Source organism: Rattus rattus, chromosome X, assembly GCF_011064425.1.
Source record: "Rattus rattus isolate New Zealand chromosome X, Rrattus_CSIRO_v1, whole genome shotgun sequence".
Lineage (NCBI taxonomy): Eukaryota > Metazoa > Chordata > Mammalia > Rodentia > Muridae > Rattus > Rattus rattus.
Window position 1 is genome coordinate 78,509,788 of NC_046172.1, and position 9,636 is coordinate 78,519,423.

Below are 9,636 nucleotides of genomic sequence, written 5' to 3' on the forward strand. Positions count from 1 at the left end.
CCAGCTATACCTCTCTTGGGCATATACCCAAAAGATGCCCCAACATATAAAAAAGACACGTGCTACACTATGTTCATCGCAGCCTTATTTATAATAGCCAGAAGCTGGAAAGAACCCAGATGCCCTTCAACAGAGGAATGGATACAGAAAATGTGGTACATCTACACAATGGAATATTACTCAGCTATCAAAAACAATGACTTTATGAAATTCATAGGCAAATGGATGGAACTGGAAAATATCATCCTGTGTGAGGTAACCCAATCACAGAAAAACACACATGGCATGCACTCATTCATAAGTGGCTATTATCCCAAATGCTTGAATTACCCTAGATGCACAGAACACATGAAACTCAAGATGGATGATCAAAATGCGAATGCTTCACTCCTTCTTTAAAAGGGGAACAAGAATACCCTTGACAGGGAATAGGGAGGCAAAGATTAAAACAGAGGCAGAAGGAACACCCATTCAGAGCCTGCCCCACATGTGGCCCATACATATACAGCCACCCAATTAGACAAGATGGATGAAGCAAAGAAGTGCAGGCTGACAGGAACCAGATGAAGATCTCTCCTGAGAGACACAGCCAGAATACAGCCAATACATAGGCGAATGCCAGCAGAAAACCACTGAACTGGGAACGGGATCCCCGTTGAAGGAATCAGAGAAAGGACTGGAAGAGCTTGAAGGGGCTTGAGACCCCATATGTACAACAATGCCAACCAACCAGAGCTTCCAAGGACTAAGCCACTACCCAAAGACTATACATGGACTGACCCTGGGCTCCAACCTCATAGGTAGCAACCCAAAGCCTAGTAAGAGCACCAGTGGAAGGGAAAGCCCTTGGTCCTGCCAAGACTGAACCCCCAGTGAACGTGATTGTTGGGGGGACGGTGGTAATGGAGGGAGAATGGGAGGGGAAGCCCAGATAGAAGGAGAGGGGGAAGGGCTAGAGGGATGTTGGCCCAGAAACCAGGAAAGGGAATAACAATCGAAATGTAAATAAGAAATACTCAAGTTAATAAAGAAAAAAAGATAAAAACAAACAAACAAACAACAACAACAACAACAACAAAAAAAACATTTGTAACAACCTGTAAAGGTACAACATGGAATCTTAATGTCACCTGCCATATTCTCCTGCCATGGCTTCTCTCCCTGTCCCTCCCTGTCTCTTCCTCCTTTCTGTTCCAGTCTCTTCCTCTTCCTTCCAACTCTTCTCCCGCCCATCCTTCCTTCTCATCCAATGACAGGCATCCTTCTATCCTGTTCCTGCCCTCACCTGTATTTTACAAATTTAATGGGGAGAAGGTTCTGGTGAAGTCACCTGAGTCCTGAGCATGTGACTAGGCAGCAGTCCTTGGGGCAGTGGAATTAGCATCAAAATACAGATAACTCCAGGGCAAACCACAAAACATGAGATCTTCACAAATGCACATGTGAGTCAGTCACCTTCTATGTGGCTCCCACCTCATAAAGATTCCACCACATTTGGTATTGTTACCTTGGAGGCCAATCTTCCACCATAGAAACAGTTGTAGATAAATCACATCAATAACACAGCAGTATACCCATTGGTCACTGGAAAAAAATCACAGCTACCATTTGTTGATCCATTTCCTCAGAACAGAAAGTAGTCTATCTACATAAAAAGAAGTCTCATTCATGATCCTGCCTTTTGAATTTATCAGTTTTATTTTGGGCCCTAAGATCCAGTGGAGTATGGGGAAGATACATCTTTGAAGCATCCCAGTGTAGACAACTCTAGGTGATGGGCAGGTTTGCACCTAAAGACTCTAATGATAAGTTTTAGGATAGGTTTGGAACAGACGTATCAACCCTTCTCTTGAAACCATATGTCTACTAGCCTCAATGGATTTTTTTTTTTAATTTCTTTGCCGTCATTTTGGTTTTATGGGTTCTAACAAGAGGCAATCTAGAAAGTTAAGGGTATGAAGTTCTGTTTAGCAAAAGGAACAGGCAGAAGTTATACCAGTGGTATCTCTCTGCCAGTAGCTTTTCAAAGAAGAGGAGTGTTGTCATTATCAGTGCATCTTTTAACAAGATGGAAATGCCCATGGGTTCAGAAAGGGCACAGAGATGAAGTACTGCTAAGAAGGTTTCAGGGAAGAGTGTCCGCTTTATAGCATATAAGCAACCACTTATATAGTGGAAGCCTATCAGTTGTAATTGGTTAGCACATTCACTCAGATTGAACATTGAGCACTCATACCTCCAGGGTCTCTATGTAGAAAAAGTACATTAAAGAAGATGTGGAGAGTGCAAAATTAACTGCAAAGCAGCTACTAGCTACTTCAGAATTCATTGTTCTTACTCCTGGGGAATGGTGTGCCATGCTTCTTATTTAGAAGCACAGTATATCAAATAGGATGGCCTCCAGGACATGTTGCCATTTTCCACTACAGAGGAGAGTACAATATCTTAAATTGTTGGTTTTGTCATTTCACTACCATCTCTGCTTCTTGTATTTCTTAGTGTTCAACATTGAAGTTTGTTTGTATATTAGATATATGTGTTCTACATTAGCAAATATTGCCAAATAGTATTTCCTGAATGCTGACCAGATGTTTACTTCCACTGACAAAGCTTGAGCTTTGTTCCATGTTCTCACAAATTCTTAATATTGGCAGCCATTTCTTTTAATTTTCAGGCATTGTGGCATTGTGGTGTGCTCAACTTAACCCGTCATATTGTCAACCTTTCTTACTTTCTAGAAATTTTGGTGAGTGGAATTTACAATATAGTAGTATTTCATTGTTTATATTTTTTCATAAGTATTAAAGGAAGTGAATACTTCTATGTGTTAGGCACTGGAATTTCCTCTTTTTCCAGGTGGTAGATTGAATCTACACTCATTTTATTTTATTTTATTTTATTTTATTTTATTTTATTTTATTTTATTTTATTTTATTTTGGTATTAGGTTCTCTTAGTTTCTCCTTTAGTTATTTGTGTTTTTGCAATTGTGTCTTACCATGCTGTGGCTTGCCTTTATACACAGATCTTGGTGCCTTATATTTATTAGAAGAAAGCCTACACATTATTGACATGTTTTTTTGTCCCCCGCTATCGTCTCGCCAGCAAGAACACGCGTGGACACCAGGATCCTTCTGCAGCAAAGCGTTTATTGCATCTTGAAGAGGAGAGAGCGAGCCCCAGAATGGCGCTGCTTATATACACCCTAATGTAGCATGTCCACGCCTGATTGGTCGCTTACCCATGATCTCATTGGCACACCCCGGGGTGGGCAAAGACTTGGCGCGAACACACTCTTGCACATGCGCACACAGCTAACTTCCTAAAAGGAAGTCGGCTGGCGCGGCGGAGGCCAGCGCCATCTTGTAATGGCGAAAGCTATCCCAGCTTTCCACGTGGGGCGCAGTGGAAGCCAGCACCATCTTGTGGTGGCGAATGTTATTGTGGCCCTCTACATTTTTTAATGAGATAAAAAGTATCACAGTTTTCTGATGAGAAGCACTTATCAGACACAGCTGGGATAAAAAGGCTACCCACAGACTAATCTTATACTCTTTGCTAATTATTTAGAACTTAGTAATATTTGTTTCTCCATTAGCTTTTAAAATCCAGTCCATAAACAGAAAACATTCTGTTTTGAGATGAAATTTTAAAGTATAGAATTTCAGAGAACAGAAAATGAGGGTGGGACATGCTTGGTACTTTAGATGTGTAGGATAGGAAAATATCTTATTCTCTATACATGATAGATTTATAGATGAAGCACATGTAAGAAAAAAAACATATTAGAGATGGCAAGATGGATAGGCAAGTTTAACTGCTGCCCTTGTTCAACTGATAAAGGTTCTTGCTACATAATGCTGACTACCTGAATTCAAGCCTCAGAGCCCATGTGAGAAGGAGAAACCCAACTTCCTAAAATTGTCCTCTGACCTCTAGATCCATGCTGCAGTGTGCATGCTCCTTCAGTGGAATACATACATATTGTGTGTGTGTGTGTGTGCGCGCGCGCGCGTGCGCGCACGCGCATGCAAGCATGCACATAGATAAATAATAAAATTTAATATATAGACATAGGAATAAAAGCATACAGACTTATTAATTTAGTATAACTTTTATGCAACATAAGAAGTTTCATATATAAGTGAAGAGCTAAAAATTCTAGAACTCATGTATTTGTATCTTAGGTTTGATGACAGAGTGGGAAGTTGCACACTAACTAGGGAAGCAGGTAGACTAGTTATAGATCTTCACTTCTTCCTCCTTTCCTTCAAAACCAATGTTTCAGGTGAAGAAGTCCACTTGCTCTGCCCCATCTATCCCATTATCTCTAGCAGATCACCCATATCATCTCCTCCAACCTTCCTACTCGCTCATCCTTAATCCAAGCCCCCAAATTCAGCAGGCATCATCTGGGAACTCACCAGATGGTATAACATGTAGATGAGCTTCAGATATTTGCTCTCTGTTCCTTCCAACAAATCCAATCCCTCAGTCTCATCCTGAAGTATGGAAAGCTAGTACAGCAGCTAGTTCATACAATATATACATTCAAAGGCATTCTAAATGAAATTGCCATATAACAGGGAGTCAGAGCATCAGAGCCCCAAATGGACATTTCTTGTCACCAAATGAAACTTTCACTACCAGGAATGGGTTACATCTAATTGAGGTTTTTGGGGATAAAGGGTCCCATGGGAACCCCCAAACAACCCAGGTGGTTGCCAAGACTATATATGTTGCTCTCTACAAACTGACAGCAAGGCCCTATTGTTGAAGCTAACAGCTTCATAATTAATTGAATATGGAGAAGTCAAGCTACTGCCTATCTAGAGCCTTAATTCCTATGAGGTAGTAATGTTGTTGGTAGCAGAAAGTACCCTTCACACTCCCAAATGAGAAATGCATATCTATAGGATTATAGATCTGCTATGGTCTGTCTTCAAGTTATGCTAGTGCAATAGAAGCATAAAACTTGTGAGAATTATTAATCAATATATAATTTGATTTAAGTTCAACTCCATGAGATGGAATCCATACCTAACACTACTTGAAGAATCAAGAATCTAAGACCAGATAGCCTAGAGACCAAATACTACTGTTATACAAAAGACCGTAGCAATAAAATGACTCCCAATAACATTCTGCTATACTCATAGATCAATGCCTTGCTGAGTCTCACCAGAAAAGGTTCTTCCTGCCACAGATTGGAACAAATAGAGACCCACAACCAGACAACATGCAGACAGTGACAGACTTTGGAATATTCAGCCCTAAATAAGGTGTCTCCACCAAAATTCTCTTCTCGGGGTTCAGGAAAACCTGTGGAAGAAGAGGTAGAAAGACTATAAGAGCCAGAGGTCATGGAGGATATAAAGGAAACAGGGTCTTGTAAACACAACAGTACTGAAATAAGCATGAACAGAGTTAGCATATACAGAGACTGTACATGTCTATACCAAATGGGGCCGTATATCTTAAAGAAGTGGACACATGCTTCCAACTCTAACCCATAAGCTATCTCCAGTTGAAAACCCCTTGCAAATGAAAACTTAGTTTTCTCCAAGGGAGTATCCCTAGGGAAACTAACAACTCTTAAGAGTACGCCTTATGCCAAGCAGTATATAGCCAACAAAAAATTAATTTAAAGGTATCTTTGGAGGTTTATTTTTTTTATAGTGTTATGTCAGAGATTTTTTCCTTGAAATTTTATTATTGGTTATTTTATTTGTTTACATTTCAAATGTTGTCTCCCTTCCTGGTTTCCCCTTTATAAACCCTCTATCTCATCCCCCTCCCTCCTGCTTCTATGAGGGTGATCCCCACCAACCCACACTCACTGCCCTAGCATTCCCCTACGCTGGGGCATCGAGCCTCCACAGGACCAAGGGTCTCCTATTTTGTTGATGCCAGATAAGGCAATCATCCTCTACATATGAAGCTGGAGCCATGGATCCCTCCATGCATTTACTTTGGTTGACAGTTTAGTCCCCAGGAACTCTGGATGGGTGGGTGGGGGTCTGGTTGGTTGATATTGTTGCTCTTTCTATGGGGGTTTCAAACCCCTTCAGTACCTTCAGTCCTTTCTCTAACTCCTTCATTGGGGTTCCCATGCTCAGTTCAATGGTTAGCTGAGAGCATCCACATCTGTATTGATTAGGCTTTGACAGAGCCTCTCAGGGAATAGCTATACCAAGCTCCTGTCAACAAGAGCTTCGTGGCATCAGCAACAGTGTCTTGGTTTGATGTCTGCTGATGTGATGGATCCCTAAGTGGGGCAGTCTCTGGATGACCTTTCCTTCAATGTCTGCTCCACTCTTTGTCCCTGATTTTCCTTTAGACAGGAGCAGTTCTGGGTTAATATTTTTGAGATGGGTGGGTGGCTCCATCCCTCAACTGGGGCCCATGCCTAACCACTGGATAGGGTCTCTACAGGTTCTGTTTCCCCTTTGTTGGGTGTTTTGGCTAATGCCATCCCTGTTGGGCCCTGGGAAGCTCTTGCTTCCCTGGCATCTGGAACTTTCTATTGGCTACCCTGGTTCCCCATCCCCTACTGCTATACACCTCCATTCAATTTCCTAACATTCTTTACTGCTCCCCCTTCCCGAGTCTCCTCCAACACCTGATTCTGCCTCCCCTTCTTTCCTCCCCCTCCTTTCTACCTCCTAAGTCCCTCCCACCCTCTACCTCATGGGATTCTTTTGTTCCCCCTTCTAAGTAGGACTGAAGCATCTATACTTTGGTCTTCCTTCTTGAGTGTCACATGATCTGTGAGTTGTATCATGCATATTCTGAACTTTTTTCACCTAATATCCACTTATCAGTGAATACATACCATGTGTGTTCTTTTGTGACTGTGTTACCTCACGCAGGATGATATTTTCTAGTTCCATCCATTTGCCAAAGAATTTCATGAAGTCATTGTTTTTCATCTTAGCCATTCTGACTGGTGTGAGGTGGAATCTCAGGGTCATTTTGATTTGCATTTCCCTATTGTCGACCATTTCTTTAGGTACTTCTCTGCCATTGAACATTCTTCAGTTGAGAATTCTTTGCTTAGCTCTGTACTCAATTTTTAATAGGGTTATTTGGTTCTCTGGAATCTAACTTCTTGAGTTCTTTGTATATATTAGATATTTGCCCTCTATTTGATGTAGGGTTGGTAAAGATCGTTTCCCGATATATAGGTTTCCATTTTGCCCTGTTGACAGTGTCCTTTGCCTTACCAGAAGCTTTTCAATTTTATGAGATCCCATTTTTAAAAATTATCTTTTTACACAACACATATATAATGTCTTCAGGTTTTGTGTTCTTACGGGATTACAGAATATGCGAGCAAGTGGTTCTCCATTTCTATATCTGTTTCTTGTGATTTGGGGGTGAGAGGTCCTTTCTTTTTGTTTTTTTGTTTGTTTGTTTTATCATATTATTAGGCTTATTTTTTATTATTATCCCTTAGAAGACTGTTTTCTAAGAACAGACCAAAAGGAAGTGGGGAGGGGATGTGGGGAGGAGCAGAGGGAGGGGAAACCATAACCAAGATATATTATATAAAAGAAATCTATTTTCGATAAAAGAAAAATGAAGAAGTAGGTAGTTATGTAGAAAAATATTTGGACAGAGAGGTATATAATCCAGTAAATTTGGGAAAATGTAGCAGTATCTATTTGTTGAGACTTTTTTGTATCCCTGTTCCCTCAGAGATAAAAATGTTTCTTCCTATCAGTTATAGTAAAATGTGGTGGCTTATTTTTACATATCAAATTAAGTGGTTAAAGGACACTCAGATAGCCAAGAAAACATTATTTCTTGGTATATTTGTTTGAGAGTTTCTGAGAAAGTTTAGAATTTAAATCAATAATGAAGGTCCACTCTCATCATTGTGAGTGGCCAATATCTGGAAAAAAATATAAGGAAGTTGCAAACAGATTTTTCTATTCCCAGACTTTAAGACTCAAGGTGTCTATGGTCTTGAATTCAGATTCTTATACTAGCAGGTCTCCAGTTTATCAGGCCTGCATCCTGGAATTAGAGTTATGGCATTGGATACCCTGATTCTGACTAAATTACATCACTGGCTTCCTTGCTTTCTACATTATAGGCTATGTCACACTAGTCAATTGCCATGAAAGTTGTCTTCTTGCTCTTGCCTTTTTCACTATTTTCAAGATGCTGCATTTTGGGATACCCTGTCCTCACCCACACGAGGTGCTTCACTGTTGTGAGAAGCAAGGGGAAGCAGGAGGAATATCAGTGCTCACAATAAGCAAATAAGTAATGTTGCCACACTGAAGAACATATCAAAAACTGGGAAAGGCACTGAATGATCAGACAAGTGAGCATGAAGGAGAATTATCCTGTGATATTTTGACAATAAATTAAAAATCAAAGGAAAATATACTCAACTTAAGAAGTCACATCTGCAAAATTTTATCGAAGGTGGTAGTTTTATCCACACAATTTCTGGAAAATAAAATACCACCCTCTTAGTTGTACATCAGAATAGTCAGACTTCTGATAACTACTCCATCAGGGAAAATCTGCTTATTTTTGTTTAATTCATCAGTCTAAAACTTTATTTTATTATAAAATCATTTTTACATAGCACACACTAATATACTGTTCTACTGGAATGCACTTGGGAAATATTAGTCTCGAATGACATCCAGGAATTCCTAGCGCATTTAATAAAGGATGAGTCTTTTAATTGACTTAAGAAATATATGAGTAAGAGCAGATTTGTGGAACAAGATAAGCTTAGCTTACATATTTCAAAGTTCAGAAGGGTATTTCAAATAAACAATTGAATACATAACCCCAGAGGTCAAAGATAAGAGTTCAATGGTGTAGAGACATATTTGAGAATCACCAGAGTTTAATTCGAAGAAAAGCTCATAAGCACATTTATAGCTAGGGGTTTACTGGCCAGCAAATTTGCACCTCAATAAATCATTCATATAAGTAAAAGATGATAGCCAGGAAAATGGCATTGACAACACTACTCATAGCGTTATTTTCTGACTGATTTATTTCTTAGGAATTTTACATTTTTATATACATACATGTGCATTGAACCTTCCATTTGGTTTGTCTATTTCTCTGCCAGTATTAATCTAAGTTAATAGTAATTATCTCTCCTTCTTTCCTTCTTTCCTTCCTTCTCCCCCACCACTTTCTTTAAGGCATGCCCTGCTATATAGCTCAAGCTGAACTTCAGTTCACCCATATCCTTCCCCCTTATTCTTCCAAGTTCTAGGATTATAGATATGAGCCACCATATGTAACCAATAATTAGCTTTATATAATAAGTTAATATCTCAGTCAAATGTGGTGGTACATGCTTTTAATCTGAGCAGAAGCAGGGAGATACCTGTGATTTCAGGGACAGCCTAGACTACATACCAAGTTCCAAGTCTGCAGGGAAAGTAAAGTAAAGTCTGACTCAAAAAACAAAAACAAAAACAAAGAAACAAACAAACAAAAAACTCAAAAAATGCAAAACCTTGTATCTGGTAAACAAAATCCATTCATGGTGTTCTTCAAAAAATATTGTCTATTTTTGAGCCATATGATCTTCCTAGTAAGTTTTCAAGTTCTATAACTTGATATTTTCAAGAAAGAGATTTGTTTTGAGAAC